The 22,780-nt window shown below is 40.5% G+C and overlaps 1 protein-coding gene across 3 annotated transcripts in view; it reads left to right on the top strand.

Annotated features, from left to right (window-relative positions):
* FOXP1 (forkhead box P1) overlaps nt 1-22,780 on the top strand; it is a 580,801-nt gene that overhangs the window by 247,221 nt on the left and 310,800 nt on the right. Inside the window, exons 1-2 of one of the 3 annotated variants that reach the window (XM_034998711.1) lie at nt 5,920-6,291; nt 12,274-12,333. The gene's annotated coding sequence lies outside the window, so the exon portion shown is untranslated. Of the gene's footprint in view, nt 1-5,919; nt 6,292-11,984; nt 12,334-22,780 lie in introns of those variants that run through there. The other 2 variants (XM_034998709.1, XM_034998710.1) reach the window with 2 other exon arrangements.

The following is a 22,780-nucleotide window of genomic DNA, read 5'->3' on the forward strand; positions in this document are numbered from 1 at the left end:
TTCTGAGTGGCTTTGCTTTGTTGAAGACCCTATGCTGAGCTTGTCAAAGTCATCTGCCCGTTGCAGCCATTCTTGTTTTTTTTTTTTTTTTAAAGATTTTATTTATTTATTTGAGAGAGAGAGAATGAGAGACAGAGAGCAGGAGAGGGAGGAGGGTCAGAGGGAGAAGCAGACTCCCTGCTGAGCAGGGAGCTCGACGTGGGACTCGATCCCGGGACTCCAGGATCATGACCTGAGCCGAAGGCAGTCGCCTAACCAACTGAGCCACCCAGGTGCCCCGTTGCAGCCATTCTTGTTTTAGGAACGTTAACTTGCTGTATTGGGGAAGCAGCATCATATGTGAACAGCCAGGCCAGGCTTCTGCCAAATGTGTCGGGTCCTCTATCAAGTTCTGGGGGCATTCAGTGGAACTTTATTGTCCTAAGGATTAAAGACCCCCTGACATCAGTATTATTAACATAGCATCCGAAAGGTATGAGAAACCTTTTTAGCTAAGGAGCCAGGAGGGCGGGTCCCACCTGGTTCTAAATTACATTGGCACTTGCAAGTGTGTTTCTAGTGGTGGTGAGGTGCGGAAAAGCCGAGAGACGGGTCAGAGTTGAGTGGAAAAGGGAACTGGGATCTGCCAATGTCAGAGAATTCAGGAAGAGAGGCATGGGAAAGGAAATGGGATGAAAAGGTGCCAGGAAAAGTTGTCTCATTATCTGGCATTTTTCTGGTGGCCAAAAGTTAAGTTTCTACTTTTGAGTCACTTGCAAGCACGGTGGGCACATAGCTGCCAAGTTTTGCAGTTTAAGGCCCAATAAAGCAGGGACATGGGTAATACTGGGAGACTGTTATTTTCAGGGAAGGATTTTTGGGGGGTTTTCCCACCTGACTATGTGAGTGGGTTCATTCTTGTGTGTTTTTCTCTATGGGTCAACATGCCCACAATGGAGCCCACAACATTTAACTGTGGAGCCACTTGGTTGGGAAGGGGGGGGGGTGTCTTTTCTGTATATACCCAGGTGTAAGCTATGGTGCATATAACAATAGGAATAGAGGAGCTAGAATGAGATACAGGAATGTTTTTATTCAACTTACATGCTGATTAGTGTTATTCATTCCATATATATTTATTGACCAACCACCATATGCAGCTACTATTTGGTAACTGGCTTACAGCATTCAAGACGAGGAAGTGCTTGCCTTCATGGGGTTTATTTTCTGATAATTTGCCCCACACTGAAGTGCACACAGTCAAGATTAACATGACTGGTTTTATCCATTGCCTAAACTTTCCCAGAAAAACCAAATGAAATCTGTTTAGCTGCAGATTGGAGCTGCCGGGAGCCAGATGTGGCCATGGGAAGAATCTCTTTGAGAGCTTGTCATCTGGCTCCAGCTGTGTTAACCTAGGTCTGGTAGGCAGCCATGAGTTGTGTCTGCCAACTGGTGGCCAGACACTAGAGCAGGCTTAAACAATTAGCGGAATCCCTTGCCCCGTGGCTAGATCCGCCGTGTGTGTCCTAAACTTACCACTGCTGTCCGGACCAGGGGCGTCTGTGGTCTGGGGCAGAAACACCCAGAAGGGAATCAAAAATCAGCTCCTTGAGAAACTAGGCATGGCTTTCTGATCCTGGAGCATGGAGAGGGATGCAGGGGAGGTACAAAACCAATGTCAGCAAAAAAACCAGAAGTAAACCAGACGTGGCCCCCCACATGCACGTCTTGATTGTAACCAAGAGTGCTTGCCTGATACGGACCACCTGCCTCTAACATGCCCCTGAAGAAAAAGCAGAGAGTTGGCCTACAAGAACCTCTTCCCCAGTTACTATTTTTTGATTGTTGCCCCTTTGTGAGACCCATTTACGATGACCTATGTTGATTTTACGCAGAGAGACCCCTTAAAAGTCTTAATTCCCACCTTTGAGAGCAGTGGGACACCTACAGATGTGCCATAACTTTTCAAATATCTGCCTTCCCAATTAGTACATAAATAAGCAAAATGCTTCAGCCTACTTGTGTGTGGAAGATTTATATGAATACCGAAGTTTCTGGTTTAATGCACTAGGCAGGTTCTGCTCTTCTCTGGGAAAACATGATTTCCATCATCCGTTGTCCAGCAAGCTTCTGACACCACAGTAGTTGCTCAGTTAATGTTTGCAGAATGAGCCAAATGAGGATGATTTCTAGTCAGCATGCTGACTTTCAAGGGTGGTGATAAAAAAAGAGTGAAGTTCTTTCAAATAGTAAGTAGGGGAAGCAACCCACAATTTTGAGCAAAATGAACCAAAAAAGTAAAGGTTTAATTGGAATAATTTCAGAATTCCTCTTTCAGATGTCCACATCCCGTGTCTGATTATAACAGAAAACACAAGAGGGTAGAGATTAAAGTTTTCAGGGGGGCTTCTCCTGAGGTGAAGCATATCTATACCTGTGGGGACATCTTTATCACATCTTTATCATGGTTGAAGTGGGGGAAAATTTTAAGATACTAGTTTATGTGTAAAAATCAACTTTTGCATTCTCAGTGCATTGTGTAAATTTGCTGTGCAGGAGACATAAGTGAAGCCATTTGGTTTTGTGGCATTGGTGTGGGCTGGCTAAGGGGGTGGGGGATAAAGTTGAGGCATTGATACAGTATGAGGAGAGCCAGATGGTTGTATTACACATCTTTTGTGCTCTTGTTTGCTTCTTAAAGCAGTTGCCGAATTTTGCCCTTGGCGATATTTTCTTCATGCTTGTATGTTCTGCTATGAATTTACTTTTTTGTCAGAGTACTTTGAAAGAAAAGCCTTGCTCTTAAAAAAAATTTTTTTTAACTTACGTTATAAACTTGTGAAGTCAACAGTGTGTTCATAAAAATATTTTTAAAATGTTAAGTGTGTTAGTAAACAGTGGGAGGAGCAGCTTTTCTTTTTTCTTTAGCACACTGATTTCAATGACATGTCAATTCAGAGAAAGATTTTTGCAAAATTATAAATGTAGAATTAACGATGAATGGATGGATGGATACGGAATAGATACGTTGCTTTTCCAGTAGTAATGAGTCTTAGCTGATGAGAAATTTTAACTTTTTCTGTTACTTACAGCAGCTTCTCAGGTTGCGGTTTACCTATTGTGTTTTATCAGCAAGTGTGACTTTAAGTGAAGTGAGAATGCTTTGGGATAGGTCCGTGGCTTTCGCCTGGGTGTTTGGTTGGCATTCAATACAACTGTTTATCACACCACCATTGAAATTTATATTTATTTACTACTAAAAGCAAATTATATTTTGCGATCACCGGTGGCAAGGGATAGTTAAGATGTTCTAACTGCATGTAAGAGATGGTATTTTATCACTGAATGCTTTTAATAAGGAATTGCTTTGGAGTTTTTTTTTCCTCCCCCGTTGTGATAGAATGGTTCAGAATAATTTAATGCCCTTTTCGCAGTCCCAGTTCATCTCTTTCTTTCTTCGTTCAAACGAGAGAAGACCACAAACATAAGATCCTTGGGTGCTGGTTTATTCTCTGTTGTGCACAGATTTCCAGTTTTAGTTGGAACCTGCAGTCCCTGATGAGAAAACAGGAAACTTACAGTCCTAACCTTATTGAAATCTCTGCCCGCTTTAGTCACAAGTCTGAAGCAACTCTTTCCAATAATGAAGCCATTGTACGCATCATATCTGATCAGTTCTTGAAATGTTTTAGTAAGTCTATCTTACAACATTATAAGAAGATAATCAGCAGCCTTAGAAGGTCCCCATCTGGACTGTAGAGTTCTTTTACTGAAAGATGTTTTGCCTTTTTGAGATAGCTCTCGCGTTTCATCATCTGTTCCGCTGAGATGAAGTGCATATGAAAAGTCAGTGACTCTGAATCCATCTGTTGTTATTATTTTCCACTGATAATTGGCTTGAACAATGAAATGTCTGTGTCTGCAGCCTTTGAAACTGTACGCCCTGTTTATTTTCTGGAGGTCTCGCTGCAACTCCCCCCGCCCCCATTTTTTCCCTCCTTCATTCTCTCTCAAGCTTACAGCCAGTGGCGCTTGCGTGAGGATGACATCTTTGACTCTGTGCATCAGTATGTGTCACTCAGCATCTAAAGCTTGCATACGGATTTTTGTCACAATCCCTGTGTCTGTGCCGTTCGCTCCAGGATCCAGCCCTCTTGCCACAAGAAGCTTAGCTGGGCCACAATGCATGGATCCCTTACCTGGCTTGTCGTCTTTATTTCACTTTCCTCATTAAAATATTAATTTCGAGTATAGTATCTAATACCTATGGAATTAGATACTACCTCTAATTGTATAATATATTCAGTTGCATCCAGGTTTGCACGATACAGAGCATTAATATTGGATTCCACTAACAGCACTTCCATTAGCTTGCTCAACCAGTATGAGATATAGATGAGCTAGGAAGCATAACTACCCGCCAGAACTGCCAAAACAGTCATTAGAAGCTCCATTGGGATGGACAAAGGCTTTTTCACAGTGATATACTGATTAAATTTTGTTCTATGGTTTATTTGCATCAAGGTTAGATCACTATCGCCTGTGGAAGGAGGTTATCTAACACCTTATTTGGAAGGTCATTTCAAGAGGAAATAGTGAATAGAATAGGCATCTTTAGTTTCTCTGGGAACCCCTCTTAGGGAGAACCTGTGTTTTATTCTTTGGAGGGGGTTTTGGGAATCTTTAAAACTATTTTGTTTCTCTTTTCTCCAAGTTATGCCATAATGTATGTTTGAGATGGTTTTTTTCTGCTTGTTAGTAATTTTTTTTTTTTTAAATTTCAGGATTATTCATTTGCTTTTGCAGTAGAATGATACAGCCAGAGAGCAGTGTTGTGTTAATAAAATAGAACTTGCTTTTGAAATAGAAAGCTGCCTTATTTCCCTTGGCTAGCATAATTGCATTACATTCTCTGAGGCTGTGAAGGATCTGTGACCTACCCTTTTTGGTCCAAGTAATAATGTAGACACATCCTATAGAATAGCAGTGCTGGATTTGCCCCCATAGTACTACGTGGCATTAGAAGGAAGTAGATGAACATAATCTTATTTATGTTTCAATCGAAATCATTTAATACTGCAAAAGTTATTAAAAAATAATTAAGTTACTAAGACCAACATGTAGCTGGAACATACAGTAAGAGGGTAGAGGTGAGTGTGTTGACTCCCTAGGCTGAGGAAAGGCAGTAGTGAATTCTTAGCGCCTGCGTGTTTTTCCTTTTGCTTAAATTCCTCGGTTCTAAGGACAAATTATGTTGAGGTATGGCATATTTTCTGCCGAAAGGGAGGAAATTGTTGACTGTAATTATGTTATTTAATTGAAATTATAAGTGGTTGAGGCCACTCAGTTAAAAGCGTCCTTTCTAATATATGGGTAATGTTTTTAAATGAGTGGTCATGGATTGATGACATTTGAAAGGCAGGCATTTGGGATGTATTTTTGGAAGACTCAAATTATGTTCCTTAAATCATTAGTGAACTAAAGAGCATAAAGTGGCATGGGTTTTTTTGTTTGTTTATCTCCTTTAATTAAATACGTGTCAGCGTTACATGCGTGGCCTATATATGCACATGTATATGCATGTACACGTATGTGTACGGAAGTGTGTCTATATTTTATATGTGTAAATTTTTGTACATATATAAAATAGACCTTTCAAAGGTACAGGTCACAAGGACCGGTTTATAGTGTGGCAAAGCACAAAAACAAAAGGTATATTGTTGGTGAAAAAAGTGATTGTTGATAACTCTCATTGAATGTTAGAGATTTCAAGGCAAGCTAAGGTAAAACTCCAGTGATGTGTCTTATGCCAACTTCTTTTCGGAGTAGCTGGAGATAAAACAATAGCACTATATCCTTTCCCCCGTTACCCACCGCCCCCCCCCACTCCAGGAGTGAGTTCTTAATTACTAATGAATGCAATTCATTTTAATTGTTATTATAGCAACATCACATTTAACTGTCTCCTGTTTAGTCCTTGTGCCCTGGAACCGGTGGTGTCTCTCGTCAGAGAGAGGACAGGTAGAAGGCACAGCAGGCGTCTGATTGAGCCAGTTATTCATTTGCTGAGTGTTTGTGTTTATGCAAAGGGGCCTCTTCCTGCATATTTAATCTAGAGTAAGGCAGTGGCTTTTGTTGTGTTTAGCCCACATACCTTCAGTCCTTCCTCACACGGCCGGCAGCTTGGAGCCCTGAGAGCCCGCAGGCTTCCAAGCGCCTGTAGTTTCTCCCTCGCAAACTCTCAACTTTCTTCCGTCGTGTGAAAATTGCCTCTCCGGCCCCAAAGCTTTCCTTCCTCACCATGAGCGGGTAAGTGTGCGGGAAGCCAAGGCTGATACTTTGTTTCATTTTACAAGTGTTGAGAGGCTACTTTCCTGCTCTTCTGGGCGCCTCCTGCCAGCGCCCCGGGTCCTGGTTCCTGGGCCGTTGTCAGTTGCTGGCTGCCTTGAAATAGCGAGTACAGGTGCCTCTGAGGAACCGGGGCTGAATTTTGGGCTGGCAGAGGGAGCCTCTTGGAACTCGGGCGGGCGGGCGGGGGTGGGGGGGCTGTCGGGGGAGAAAGAGAGACCGAGAGAGAGAGAGGAACAGCTTTATTATTCTTTGTCCTAACAAATCCTGTTTTGTAACTCTCCTGGAGATAATGCTGCCATTGTTTGCTAAAAGCCTTCAAACAGTGTGTAAGACGGAACTGCAAGAAAGCAGTGAAACTCTGCTGCTGTATTGTCTATACCCGGGCCAGGGTCCTCCCTGAAGGTCTGTGCCGGAATAGGAAGGGTTTTCTTTAGTGGAAATCGAATCGTCTCTTCATTGATATTAATAGCACACTAGAGAGGTTGGCCATGATGCTCAGAGAGGCGGTCGGGAGGGAAGGAAATCTGATCTTGCTTGGGGGGGGGGGGGGGGGGGGTGACAGCCTCTTGGCCCCACGGTGGAGGAGACATCCATCCAGGCTCAGCTTGCATAATGGCATCCTGGCTTAACTGTTTGCTCTAGGAATTTTAATCTTGAGCTGTTTGTTTTACTATCTGGGGTCTTGCTATTTTTTTGTTCTCGTACTGTCTTTAGAAAGCACCATATTCAGGGTCTAATCCAGTCTTTTCAAAAAGTGGATTAAAAAAAAAGACTCAGAGAAATTGATGTACTGTGCACTTGGATCATTCTGCGCTATGATGGTAGAATTCGGCTTTTAGAATGTTATAATTTCAAAACTGAATTGCCACAACGAAGAAGGGACAAGCCACCCAAGGAAGATATGTCCTATGTAAAGATATTTCAGGGACTAGGAATTGTGTCCAGAGTCTAAAAGAAGGAGTTTGCATTACCAGTTAACTGTTGCCTCTGCTTGAGTAACTCTTTTCAACAGAAGAGTGTGCTGTTCCCCCGCAGGTTGGAAACTGTGAGAATTTAAATAAAATTTCATCAACCTTATTAAAATATGTAGGGAGTTGGGTCTTCTTGGGTACAAATCAGTCTAGAGACTTAGAAGCATTTATTAACAGTGAGGCTGCTGTAGGTTTTTAATAATAAAATTACAAATACCCTATCTAATTGTAAGTATATGACTTTTATACTCGGTTTTTAAGGGGAAAAATACTTTTTTTTTTTTATGAGGAAAAGTAACTCTGTCAGAGCACCTTCTGTGATTAGCGCTATTGTATTCTTAAATTTTGATTGATAGAGATAATAGTTTTCACTTAAAAATACAGACAGGTACTTTAACTTTCCATGACAATAGCTATTTGCATTTCTTTTATCTTTTTGTTTAACATTTGTGGGGGTTGGGATGGATTTGATTATTAACTCTTATTGCACACTCAAGGTAAATCTAAAACAAAGGCTTTGTTAGAGCTTCAAAGAGAAAACAGCAAATATTGTTTTTAGGTTTCAACATTTAAAGGCTGTTAAGGGATACCTATAAAATATTTTCACATGACCATGACCAGGGTTTTACTTTTCTGTAAGGTAAGCTAGAGGAGTTCCTCCAAAAGAGATGGACCAGTGTGGAGCAGCTGGGGGGGCGGGGGGGAGGGCTGACAGCCTGGAGCAGTTTCCCAGGGTGCGCCTTGCCTGGCGTTGCCTGCGCCATGTGGCTTACCTTCTAGTATTTTCGGTTTTTCTTAGGAGAATGGACCTCAGAGTTAGGTTCCACGATTTGGTGAAGAGTCCCAGAGGGTGAGGAGAAAGGAAGTAAAATGTTCCTCACAGCCACAGGAGGGGACGTTAGGAAATGATGGTGGATTTCTTTGGTAGACAGAAGTAACAGAAGTAACAGAAACATAGTGATTGTAAGCCTGCGAGCCTGGCCGGTGTCCCAAAGGCCTGAACTCTGCAGCTGCTCCTTTTCCTTTCCATTTTCCTTCCTTCTTTTCCTCTTCCCCCTCTTCTGCGCTCCCGGTTTCTTTCCCTCTTACTTCTTTTTCTCTCTTCCTTCCTGCCCTCTTTGCTTTTTCTTTCTGTAAGCCTGACTCAATATTGAAGTTATTAGAGCAGAGAAAAAACTCTCTTGTGGTTGATTTCTGAGTGGATTTTCTTGTCTCGAGTGCAGAAAATGAAGTGACCCTCGTACTATCATTTCTCAGCTAGGCAAATTTGTGTTGATATGCTCCTGTTTTCCTAAGAAATCTTTGAGAAACGATACATGAAAATCCACATGAGTTAGGAGTCTCTAGTTAAAGAGGCAGGCGTCTCTTGGAAATTGGCCCATTTAGACCTTCTGTTTTCTTAGATGAAGTACATGTCCTTTGCTTGGAATATTTGGGGTATGAGAAGCTTGAACTTTTTTCCTGGGCTTTCAGAGAAGGTCTTCTCTAACCAGAGACAAATTACTAAATCGCCACCTTCCTCGTGGGCCAGGAGCTGACCGTGACATCCTTGCATCCCCAGTGACACCTGGGACCTAGTACCTTCTCAGCCCTCATTTGGTGGACTGAAGGTTAAGATGAATAACGTTGGTTGTCTTTCCCAGTCCCTTTTGTATGATCGTGTAAAATGAAACATAGTGCAGAAATCCTGATGTAGATCATTTCCTTCAGCTGCCATGGAAGAAAGGGGGGACATACTCTTAGTGGGAAAAGTAGAGTGTATATTGTTCAAGACTTGTTCATTTTCAGTCTTGTGAAATGAGGTCAAGTTACCTGCAACTTGGTTCTGACTATGCCATACCAGTTGGCATCATGTATTTCTCGAATAGATGAAACGAGGGGCAAAATACACCCCTACAAAGTGTGACGTTGTAGCACTATGGTAACCTAAGAGGTCCACAGACAGTGGGAAATTCTTAAGGGGTGGGGGTTGGGAAGGTAGAGGAAGAGGAGAGTTGCTGCTGAAGATCGGTGTCTTGCTCAAGGTCTTTATGGTCAACGCATAGATTCAGGTGGACGACACTCTCGCAAACAGTAGTGAGGGGGCCACACCAGGAACAGTACTCGTGTTCACGGGATCTTAACTGTACAGAGAATGACACAAAGGAAAATAAGTCATTTCTATTTACCGTATTCCTGGCTCACTTTTAAAACCTAAAACCAATAGGAAACTTCAGAAAGGGAGAGGAAGACAATGCAATTCAGATGGTAACAGCATTTTAAAAGAAGACGAGTGGGCTGGAGGGGAATATTTTTCTTTTTATATAAAAAAAAAACGTAAAAGCTTTACATAACCATTTAATTTTAGTTTTGATGCGTGTGCGGTGAGTAAGCATTCAGGTAACTAGTTGATATATTTGATGAGTAAAAGTGATTGTTTAAAAAAAAATAGCGAACTGCTTTGGAAACAGAAGTTTTACATTTTGGAAAAAAAATGAAATGCAGGTTGTTCTGCTGGTTGTTGATTTCTGATTCCTCCAGGCTCGTCATGATGCAGACTCAGGCCCCAGTACTACTCCCTAATTTTCTTGTCTGTTATATTGACACATTTCATTTAATTTAGCATGATGGCAAACAGCTGTTGAACTATTAATCTTTTTTCTGCAAAGCTAGAAAAATATCTTTTAGATTACTTGGCTAATTATACTAAAAACTAAAATCAACAGAAATAAATTAATGAGTGGTCAAATGTGCATATGCATTAAAATTTATGGAACTTCACAATGGAGAAAAACATGATTTGTATCCCACTGCCAGGTTTTGTGTGTGTGTGTGTGTGTGTGTGTGTGTGTTTTGTATAAGTAAAAATTAAATATAGCCGATTTTGTATCGCTTTAGTAATTATAAGTTGGAAGGTCAGTTGTATAATTTTGTTTCCCTAGGGGAAAATTATACTTGTAAAAATGTGAGGGTAAATCAGCATGTATTTTTGTTCTGTTCACTTACACACTGTACTGTGTAGACAGGTGCATAGAGAAATAGGCCCCATTCTTCCCTGAAATCCTTCTACGGGTTTGAATACATGGCTAGAGATAACTTTATTCAAAGTAGGCATTTTCAGCAGGTTTTTTTTTTTAAATTAAATTTTAATAAGGTCCAGTTGTTTGCCAGGCCTATAGGATAGCAATCTCATCTGCAATGCAAAGTCTAATACTATAGATCTGACTGCCAAACATGCAAAAATAAATGCAACTCAATAGGTGAACATGAACATTAGTTTAGAGCACACACATTGGAGAATATCTCAAGTGAAAAAGGAGGGAGAATGGCCGTTCTTGCCTTGACTTCAGTAGGATCTGCCAGAGTTCACTTCCTTTCCATTTAAGATTGCATGTGTGGTGAGATGGAAATTTCTCATGTATACGATTATTGCTGTGCCTTGTATCTAATGAGCTCTTGGGCTGCTTTGCAGATCTCCCCATTACCCTGAGGACCCCAACATCATTGCTCCCTGTTTTCGTAGCACCATTTGCCCTATGACAGAATTCTCACCGGTAGAGAAACCAATCCTGGGGACATACATCAGCAATGTGTCTCAAAATTTTCATTTTCAATTTGAATTGTTTTGTGTAAAAACAAAAAGGTTTGGGGCAGGTTGCAAAATAGTAATTTTAAGTCCCAGAGCGAGGGTTTTCCCCCACCCAAATGGTGAACATTTATGGTGAAAACCTCCAATTTCCTCTTACAGTAAACATGAAAATTATGATTTCACTCAGAGCCTGCATTTTTTTTCCAATCTTTATGGCAAGAATCTGCATATACTTGCTTGTGGAAATGTCATAAATTGGCCTCAGATCAATTCCTCAAAGATAGTACTCACCAAAGTGCCACTTTCAAATTTTAGCCCTTGTGAAATAAGATTTAACTCTTCTCAATAATGTTTGCCTTTCCACATTCAGGGCTGACAGCAGAGGGATAAGCAGGGATATATTCTGTATAAAATTAAAACCACTTCATTACATATTGTTCTGAAGAGTGAGCAAAAGGATATTAACATTTTAGTAAAATGACGATACGATCTTAGCATCTTACAAAAAAATTACATGAGCATTTGGTCAGCTGATGTGGAATGAATCCGTACCCTGTCGGTAACTTGATCTAAATTAATAAACAAATGTTTTTCTTTTCACTTGTGCCATATGTTGATCCCAGTTACATGGGCAGAAAGAGGCAGCTTGTAATGTTTCTTAGAGGATTACACACTGTTTTGCATAAGAGAGTATGCAGATGCAGGAGTAGATGTGGGATAAAACATGTTCCAGGCTTTCTTTGTGTTTTAGGGAGGTCGGTTTCAATTGTTTATTTCATCTGACACAAACCATTTTTATTTAACTTGGTAGATTTGGTAGATAAATGCTAAGTGGAAAACATAGTGTGAACAGCTTTCACCAACTGATTAACCCCCTACCCCTCCCCAGACTTGAAGATCTTGGTGCTTGTATTCATTTTGAAAGGTTCCAGGGTGGCATAAAGCATCTTGTCTATAAGAACTCACTCTCTTACTAAGGCTGGGGGGGGGGGGGGTGCGGGGACAAGCCTGTGCTTTAATGAAATCAGAGATGTTGTGGATGTTAACCAAACAGACACGTTCAAGGAGCAGTCTGGTTTCCAAAAACAAAGGCCTATGAGTCACGTATTATTGCACCAGAAAATAAATTGATAGATGACAAGATGAGAAAAAGTTCATATGCAAAATTTGAAATGTTTCACCTTTACTTTTTCCACCCACATTGTTTTTGTTGTCTTGAGGAGCTCACAGGCCTGTGCGCCAGATCAGTGGTCTTGGGACTTGTTTTTATTATTAACTCTGAAAGTCATTTGCCATGCAATGTAACTGAGTTCTTTTGTTGTTCTTGAATCTATCCCAGGCAGATGGGTGGTTGCTACTGTCTCTTGACATTCGGATTTTGACGTTCTCTTTTGTTTTCAGGGTAAGAAGTGACCTTTTGAGGTGACTATACCTGAAGATTGCTTTCCAGAAGCCAAAAAGGTAAATGCAAATATGATTAGTGGAATTATGTCTTGGCCCATATCTCCCTCCTTCTAGGTATATCTTAATTGAACTCTTTTCCGGTCTGTGTAGCTACCAAATATGTGTGTGTGCATTTGTGTGTAAGTCTGTATGTAGTAGCGTCTTTTGGGAGATCTTTCAAGAAAAGATTGCCCTTAAGAAATGGTCCGCAGAGTCTCTTTCCCCCCAAAATGTTATCAAACTTTATCTTCTTTGTTGAAGCTGAACTTTTTTTTTTTTTGGCTGTTGACTTGGTGGGCTTAAAGTTAGAAAGGAATATTCACATCACAAAAGTGGTGATTCATAAAAATGAACTTGCTGCAAACATGAGTAGCACATGTCAGTGTTTGGTGCCGAAGTGGTGTCATCCGATTGATGTTCATCTGGCGGCTTTATAATCACCTTCTTTCAGAAATTAATAGTCAAGCACCATAGCAACCCAGCACATTGATGTAACTGCTGAGCGGCGTGGGGCATATCCCTGTGATGTCAGCGCTAGGCTGCCTTGTTGTCTTGACCTTGCTTGAAAATCAAATGAGTATTTGGTTTTAAAATCAGAAGTTTTCAGAGAGACTAATGTAGCTTGATGAATTAAAGCTAAATTGAATTTTCTCAAACTCACTTTTGGGAGGGGGGACAAAAAAAGCACTCTGTTTAAAATGGTTATAGGTGCTCCGTATTTTCTTGATTTCCAAATTTCTGGTGTGGCTGTGGTCATCTGACACAAGTTAATCTTGCAGGTCATTTTCATGGCTGAGGTTTCTCAAGTAGCATCTTCATTTTATTTTTGAATTTTGGCCAGTAACAGCTCCATTTGCTTTAGTGGATTTGTGTCTGTTTTAAAACAGGTTCCTTGCTGACCTGGTTGTGCCATGTCTCCACTCAGATGTTACTAAATTGAGTTTATGAATTTGTAAGACAGAGACTTCCTACTCTTTAGTTGAACATGTTTTGGGGTTTTTTTGAAACTTTATAATGTGAAGATTCTTAGATCACTTTTGTTTTTAATCTTACCAAGCATTCTGGGACTCTAGGACGCCTTTTAAAGGTATGGATTTGTTTTTAGAGTTGCATTCTGGCACATTTGATTGGAGGCAAAAAATGCAACTTGCTGCATTTCACCATCATTGGTGTTTAAATGAGACCTTTGTGGGAAGCACCTGATTGGCCCCCACGGAGGACAGTCTCCTTTGTACACTGCGGCATGGAAAGGGTGGATCCCAGCTAGTATTTCGGGTTATCAAGTCAAAGCACTTCCCTTTGCTGAGACTCAAGTTGTCCAGTCTTAAAAAGGAAGCTTAGTTAACTTCGGGGATCTGCAGACTTTTTGCGTAAAGGGCCATGCAGGAAATATTTTCTGTTTTGTGGGTCATTCCCTCTGTGCCACAGCGACTCAGCTCGGCTGTACGTTGTGTCTCCTGGTCTCCGTGAGCCCTGCGAGATCTCAGTCCAAGACGTTCCTCATGCAAAGCTGTGCCAGGTGTTTAACTCATCTCGTGCCATTAGCTAGCAAAGACTTCTAGCAGAGCTCAACACTGTGATTAAGCAAAGCTGATGAAAGCATGGCTGAAAAGATGAAATATTCACCTTGAGAGTTGTGTTACCCCGACAGCTTCAAATAAGGGCATCCTGGGCAGTTTTCATTGTTTTCTTTGGAGTCACCTGTAAGCATGAATTATTTTTCTTCTGACTTGATGTCTTTATAATGCCTACGCTAACACCCATGACTTGAAAATGGGCACGCTTGAATGGATGCGATGTGATTTGTTTCCAATTCTGTGATACTGTTCAAAGTTTAAAATATTGTGAGACAGGGGCAAGTTTGGGGGAAAAAAAAGAAAGAAGTTCCAGGAAATTTTCATTAGTGTTGACTAAAGAGAGGTAGCCCATGGGAAGAGAAAAAATTCTCTCTTTATAATTAATGTCAAGGACACGGTGTATTATATGGTACGATATACTGCAAATGAGCAACTCCTTGTCAAATTTCAGGAACAGTGAAAAATTTTGTCCTTCTGATGGCTCCTGTCATGACACAAAGGAAGCTGAGTAACAAATTCATATAATTTTTCTTTTAAACTTGACTGCTAGGAATCTCGGAGGAAGTTTGTGTTCAATCTCTGTATGGTTTTTTCCTACTCCAACTTATTGTGATTGAGATCTTTTTAATAAACTTCATTTTTTCTACCCCCAATTAACATTGGGTTATTCTTATTCTTCTACAATATCAATTCCATCTTGCTTAACCCTCATTTCAAATTTTATTTTATTTTTTTAGAAATTAGTGAAGGTATAGAGATTTAAATGATAAATCACATTTTTTTTTTTTTTTACCTTTTAACAAGCTCAAAGAGCCTTCAAAAACTAATCCTTATTTATTTTGATCTCTTATATATAAAGGAAAAAAAGGTTTGTTAAAAATGTAAAAAAAAAAAAAGTCTGTAAAATGTCTGGAATGGCAACTGTTTCTTCCCTGGAAATAAGCCTTAAACAGAGAAGACCGCAGGGCGCCTGGGTGGCTCCTTCAGTTAAGCGTCCCACTCTTGATTTCAGCTCATGTCATGATCTCAGGGTTGTGGGATCGAGCGCACACAGTCTGCTTAGGATTCTCTCTCTCTCTCTGCCCCTCCATCCCCCTTGTACGTGTGCATGCGTGGGCACGCTGTCTCTCAAAAGCGAACAAAAACCTGAGACGATCATGCTATCCAGTGATGACAGAGAAGCCAGCACCATCTCCGCACCATCAAGAAGAGGTAGATTTCAGGTCCCGGGTGCTTCTCAGTAAATGGCATGCCACATTTGAAATCTGGGAATCATTAAAAGCATAGATGCAAGTAAATATGTCTACATTGGCACTTCGGGAAAAACTACTTATGTGCATAAAAGCGGCCAGGCAAATTCAGAAAAACAGATGAAGCCATTTTTCAAATTTAGATTCAAAGGTCTGAAGAGTCATAAATAACAGCCCTCTTACTTGATAGCAATAAAACAATTTTTTTTCCAAGTAGATCTGAACACTTTACAAAATGGGTTTGGTGCTAGCATTCTGGAGTAATAGGCAGCCATGATTATAATCCCCACTTTACAGACTGGGAAGGTGGTTCCATAGACGATCAGTAACTTACTGATGGTCACGTAGAATGTCAAGACTGGATCTAAAAAGACATCTTGTTCAGGTCACAGTTATACTAATGTCATTTTATCATGGCCGCCTTAGTTTGGTGATTTAATACAGGTTTATACATCATTTTCTCTCTGCTTTCCCTCAACATTGGCATTGTACCTACATGCATTTTTGCTTGAGATTCAAATTCAATTTGTAAAATTCATATTCTTGTATCAGTTCTGAGTGGTATTGGGAGTAGATGGTAATCTTCAAGCCCATATAGATTATGATTAAATGGTTATTTTTAAACGTTTTAGGCATCTTCAAGTTTCACATCTTATGTGCTCGTTAATTTTTTTTAAAATTTCTTTTGTATGGTCAACTTATTTGTGAGAAAGTTAAGAAACAATCTAAAAGTATAATCGTAGTATTCTCCTACCCCCAATTTGAGCCCTTTTTTGTTGGATCAAGGAGTATAAAGCATCCTTATAGACTATTCATTGTGTCTCGCATATTGCAGATTATATCTTGGTTACAAATAAAGGTAAAATGGCTATTTGGCTATTTAAAATATATCCATTGGCTCTTCTGAAAGTGTGTATTTATTTGATTTAAATATTTAATGCCAATAACATTCAAAGTTAAGTCCATTTCAAAATGACCTCTTTATAGCATTCCACATTTGAATCATGTGACTTAATTTATCAAGTTGTTGTGTAGACATAACAGTGTCTTCACTGAGCCACCAGATAACCACCCTAGCTGATTCACTAGTCTGTTCAGTTAAGCACTGGAGTCCTTTTCACTCCCTCCTTCTCCCCGTACACCCATGCCCGGGCTTAACAATCAGGGTAAAGACTAGGCTGGTATTAGCATAGAGACCTCAACATACAATGGCTTACATAAAAGGGAAGCTTACTTCTCTCTTATGTAACAGTCTGACCAGTGTAGCTTACCTGGGCAGGTTCTTTCTCTCTTTTGCTCTCCTACCTTAGGACTTTGTCATTATTCACATCATTGAAGCATAGTGGAGAAGTCCACGGCAAGCAGTTTTCTTTGATTCAAATGAGTTAAAAATTGCACATATCTCATCCGTTGACTGTTAATTGGTAAGATTATGGTCTCCTGGTTGCAAGAAGCTGCAGTGGCTGCTGGGAAATGTGTCTGCCAGGGTGGCCAGGAGCATGGGAGAATTGGAGAACAGGTTTAAGGGGACAATTCAAACACAACAACTTGATTGGTTGAATTGCCCCAATACGATGATTTCTCTTTCTTTCTCTCTCTCTTTCTTTCTTTCTTTCTTTCTTTCTTTCTTTCTTTCTTTCTTTCTTTCTTTCTTTTTCTCTTTCCTTTCTTTCTTTCTTTCTTTCATTCTGTCATTCATTCATACAAGAGTACACACTGCATACATATATAAATTCCTACTGTAGATATTTACTGATGATTGTGTGCTAGTTGCCAAGATCATAGCACTGCATAAGAAGGACATGGTCTCTGTCCTCATAGAGTTTATTTTAGAGAGCGGAAGACCCAGATTATGAACGATGATGATGACTAGTGTTAGGAAGGGCAAATATTGGTTGCTGGGAGAAAGTGATCTATAGTGGGGAGACCAGGGTATCAGGGATTTTTGTATTTTAGCCTTGTATGGAAGCAATGTTAGCTTAACTTGATTTTCTTGTATCTTTCATGCCAATGCTGTTATGAACATTATCAGGCATGTTAATTTTGTTAATAGCTTTATTGAGATATAATTCATATCACAATACAATTCACCCACTTAAAGTGTACCGTTCGATGGCCTTGAGTATATTGCCAGAGTTTGTAACTATCATCCCAGTCTGGTTTCAGAACATTTTCAGCACCCCAGAAAGAGACCCCATAACCATCAGCAGTCACTCTCCTCAACTCAGCACCTGACAACAACTAATCTACTTTCTGTCTGCATAGATTGACCTATTTGGGACATTTCCCATAAATGGAATCCTACAATATGTAGTCTTTGGTGAGTGACTTCCTTCACTTAGCATGATGTTTTCAAGGTTCATCCCAAGCACTTAAATCTGTAACTATCAAAAAATAAATAAATTTGTAACTCTCTTACAACCTCAGAGTTGTTTGAGGTCTTACTCCTAAACCCAACAAAATGGTGACCTGAAATATTCTTAATGGGATGGAATTGGGGCAAACATGACTGTCCTCATGTTGTTTATATTTTCATAGAACTGACTTGGCCTCCCAACAGTTAAACTTCAAAATTTAAATGTTTGCATTTTAAGTTAGCTGTTTTTAAACATTGTTAACCATAATGCTAAACCAACTTACTCTGTAAACAAGAGCTGTTTCTCTTGAATGTTAGTTTCAAAGAGAAAAATTTTTTAAATATTGATTTCCAGAGAAATATGCTCAATAGAGTTCGTTTTCAAGCAGAAGCCACTTGTTGAAATGTACATGAAGGCATATTTAGTAGTAAAGGCAATCTCTGCAGCGATTATCAACTAGCCATATTTTGCACTGTGAACAATCAGAAATACAAAACCGAGTAACAAATGGTTTATTCATCTTTTTAAAATGATGTTTTTGTTCTTCCATCTGCCAAGGGCACAAATATCCCAGTTGCTCACCTTGAGCATCTTAGGAAGAGATTCTCAGTTTAGGTGACAACATAACAGCTTAACAGAGATGTAGGAAGTATTGCCTTACTTTGGCAATTCACAAACCTCAGGAAGAAATTTGAAGCTTAACTGTACAAAAACAAAACCCTGTTTAAGGTTGCAGATCTGTGTTAACCTTGACTGCATTACCCAACTTGTATCTAGTAACATCCAGAACCTTAAAGGAGCAAATGTTCAATTGGTGGTAGAATCCTTATTTTGAGTCCATTTTAAAAGTTGACCTTCTGTCCAGGGTTGAGTTCCCATCTGAAGTTTATAGTACCTTTTGAAAAGGACTGCTGGTGAGTGGGAGTTCGCAATTGAAATATGAAGATTAATCATTTAAGTTTGTACTTCTCTGTCCTTGATCTGAACTCTTGGACTTCTGTAGCCTTTGCATGGTGGGGGTGGGGAGGGGAGAAGAATGAAAAAGCTTGAAGTCTTTATGCTCTGTTCAAATGTACTCTTTTTGAAGTGTGAAAATCATGCACATTTTCCCTTGAATTTTGTATATTAGCATGTATGTAGTATATAATTATAAGTAATTAGATGTTTTGTTAATTATCTGAAAGTGCAATGACTTATTTAAAATTACCTTTTAATTAAAAAAACAGTCTTGCGTCATCGGATGAATGGTGATGATTTCAGTCTGTGGATTGGCATGGTACTTTAATTCCTCGGCCTATCCCTCCAGGCCTCTTTTTTCTGGAAGTCTGTTTCCCTTTCAGAGGGTCCTGACTGTCCCTACAGGTCAGAGGAAGTGCCCTAAAATCTGTTCAGTACAGATGACTTACCTTAAAGTTTATGTAGAACAGTGATTTTCAGAGTGGGCATTGGGACCCATTTTGGATTAGGAAATCTATTTAGTGGATTGTGCCCAAGGATTTTTAAGAAATGGAAGAAGCATACAATAGAGTAGAATAAAATAGAGTAAACTTACACTGTCTAATATGGAAACCACTAACTGCATGTTTTGCAGTGCGATTAGCCCAAACTTAATATGTGCTGTAAGTGTAAATTCGACAAAGTATTTAAAAGACTTTGTATGGAAAAAATATTTGAAATACTTGAATTATTATTCTCTCTTGATTATACATTGAAATGATCATATTTTTGTTATGTTAGGTTAAATAATATAAATTATTAACCTGAATTTTTACTGCTTCAGTGTGGTTACAATGACATGTGTGGCAGGCGTTATATTTCTAATGGACAGCATTGCTCAAGTCGATGGGGACTCTATCAGTGAATGACACCGCTATCAAGCCCTCTGCTCATGGTTCTAGGGGTTGGGGACAGGCAGGGAAATAAAATACAAATACACAGTGATAGGGCTGGGGAGGAAATATAGAAGGGTGAGGGAGATCAGATTGCCCGAGGAAGGGGTTCCAACTGTAAATAATCAGGTTAAGTCTGACTGTGAAGTGTGGGAGCATTGGAGCAAAGATTTAACATGTTCTAAAGAGAGCAAGTTGGCTTGTGTGGCTGAAGTAAAGTCATCAAGGGGGAGAGTAGTCAGAGGCAAGGTCAGGAAGTAACAGGGCTGGGGGGTGCCTGGCTGGTGCAATCAGAAGAGCAAGCGGCTCCTGATCTTGGGGTCATGAGTTTGAGCCCCAGGTTGGGTTTAGAGTTAAAAAAAAAAAAAAAGTTAAATTTTGGGGGGGAAAAAAAAGGAAGTAACAGGGCCAAACTGAGTAGGGCATGAGGACTCACTGGACTCAGTCTTTTAGTAAAATAGGGAACCATTGATGGGCTTTGAGGTGGGTCAGGATCTGACTCATGCTTTAAATGGATCACTCTGGAAGCCATTTTGAAATTTGCCTGTGGGTGAACAAAGCAAGATGATAGGGAGGGCGACTTGTTAGGAGGTCACTGTAATCATCCCAATGAGATAGGATGGTGGCTAGGACCAGGGTGGCAATAGAAGTGGAGAGAAGTAGTTAGAGTTGCTTTTGATTTGAAGGAAGAGCCAAAGGATTTCCTGGTTGAATAGATGTGGAATTTGAAAACGTTGCATCAGGGATGACTCTGAGATTTTTGTGCTGAATGATGGGGTAGTATCATCTGAAGGATTGCTTGTGAGTGGAAAGGAAAGAGTTAGAAGATGGAGGCTTTGCGCCCAAGCAACTGCTGGGAGGATGGAGCTGCCATTTACTGAAATAGCGAACCCTGTGGGGGAACAGGTTTGAGGGTTTTAAAGGAAAAAAAAAATTAATCTCACTTGTTAAAGATGGTAAGATACACTTTATTCAGGACTATCACAATAGGTGTTGGGAACACTCCTGTAAGATTTTATGCGGGAGAGAGATTGGGCTCAACTCTGAATACAGCCCAGGCAAGTAGGAATTTATAACCAGGGAGGAGAGTGGGTGTCCGTAGATGGAGAATTACCAGAGGAAACATGGTGGGTAAGCAGAGGGTCTGAGCTACACAGATCTAACAGGGCTCTTGCTGAAGACACATCAGGGTGATCAGACACTCCCTGGGGGATGATGGAGGATGAGGAAACCAGTCACGTATCAGCAGTGATCAGATACTGAAGGTGGTGGAGGGGCTTGCAGTTAAACTGACTTAGCAGAGTTCTTGCTAAAACTGGATTTTATAGGGAGGAGCCTGACTAAAGTTTGGTCAAGCCAGGAGTCTTTGTCAGGGTGGATGAGGGAAGCAGGAGAAACCGGGAGTATAGCTGTAGACACATGGGCTTTGAGCTGTTTATTATTAACCCAGATTGAGCTGTCAAGTGGGCATTTGGATATATGGATCTAGAAATGTCCTAGCTGAGCCTACAGATTGAGGATCTGTAAGCAGGTAAAGGCATGAACCTGGATGAGCTCACCAAGGGAGCCATGGTGTAAGTAGAGGGAGAGTAGGGCTCCAAGATGTGGGTTCTGAAGCCAACACCGTTAAGAGATTTGGTTTCAGGATATAGTGAAGTAAGAGGCAAAGCTGGCAGGAAATTTGGGGGATTTGGATATACTGGGAGCCCATTGAGGACATTGTTTAAAGGTAGAGGGCATTGCGGTGCCTGAGTGGCTCAGTTGGTTCAGCATCCCACTCTTGGTTTCAGCTCAGATCATGATCTCGGGGTCATGAGATCGAGCCCCGCGTCTGACTCCGTCCTCAGTGCAGAAGCAGCTTGGGTTTCTTTCTCTCTCCCTCTTCCTTGCACTCTCTATCTCTCCCTAAAATAAATACTTTAAAAAAAATAAAGGAGAGCATTGTCAGCTGCATCAGAGGTGGCTAAGAGGTCAGAAGAGATGATGACAAAGAACGGACTGTTTGTGTTTGTCAACATGGAAGTCATTGGGGCGCCTGGGTGGCTCAGTTGGTTAAGCGACTGCCTTTGGCTCAGGTCATGATCCTGGAGTCCCTGGATCGAGTCCCGCATCGGGCTCCCTGCTCGGCGGGGAGTCTGCTTCTCCCTCTGACCCTCCCCCCTCTCATGTGCTCTCTCTCTCTCATTCTCTCTGTCTCAAATAAATAAAAATTAAAAAAAAAAAAATCTTTAAAAAAACATGGAAGTCATTTATAACCTTAACCAGAGTCAAAACTCCCACAATACATAGTGGCTTCGTACAACTACCAGTATGCTTATGGTAGGCATTGTGAATGGGTTTTCTGGGGATAGTCCCTGTTTATCACTATTATTTGTTAAGGTCGTCACATGTACCCCCACCCCTTGCAGCCCCGCATGGACAAGGGGCTAACTGTGATACTTGGGTCACAGTACAGCCTGTCAAGTGTAATCAAAGAAAAATTCACTGCTGCACAAAGGAATTCTGTGCATTTTGCCCCTCTCAATTCCTTCTCTACTCCAATGGTTGAGATAGTACTGTTTAAAGAAAAGGCAGATTGGGCGCCTGGGCGACTCAGTTGGTGAAGCGTCTGACTCTTGATCTCAGCTCAGGTCTTGATCTCAGGGTTGTGAATTCAGGCCCCACATTGGGCTCAAAAAAAGAAAAGAAAAGAAAAGGCAGAGGAAAAGGGGGATGCATAAAATATGTTGTTTCAGTCATCTGAAGTACACCACAGCTTGGTGTGGTTAACATGGTCTTCAGATTAGTAAAGTCCTAGTTTGTGCCTGAGCCACACGCCAGTCTGTCACCTTCACCTTATACTAATCTAGGTAGTCTTTGATGGGCTTGTCTGCCTTTCAACTCAAAGCATCAAGGATTCTGGCTTATTCAAAAATTCTGAAATACAGTGAACATTCTCAAGATTTCTAGGCTGGTCCCAAATCTTTAAGCATCTAGAAAACTGTAGGTAAAATAATAACAAGGATGCTTTCTCTCTTTGGGTACTAAATCCCATTAAGGTAGTATTGGGGGAGGTAAGAATATTCCCTCCTTGTGGAAGCTAATAACTGTCCTTCTTAGAGGAAGAAAATGTAGGAAGAACAATTTCACTGGTGACCTCCCCTAACCAGTTCAACATTTTATCAGTATCCTGCCGGGATTTTGTATATATAGATTTGTTTATATGTGCTCGTCCTGCACACACTATTTTGTTTCCTATTTTTTACCCTTACACTATCACAAGTATTTTTCCAAGTCATTACATGTTATATATAAATCTTATTTTAGGATACTTTGGCGACCTCTCTTGTTGTGTTGTTCATCCCTGCAATGGTGGGGCTTCCGATATTTTCCACTGAGTCATGATGGCCAGG

The sequence above is a fragment of the Mirounga leonina genome, unplaced genomic scaffold (assembly GCF_011800145.1).
Source record: "Mirounga leonina isolate KUSES-001 unplaced genomic scaffold, KU_Mleo_1.0 Mir_94, whole genome shotgun sequence".
Lineage (NCBI taxonomy): Eukaryota > Metazoa > Chordata > Mammalia > Carnivora > Phocidae > Mirounga > Mirounga leonina.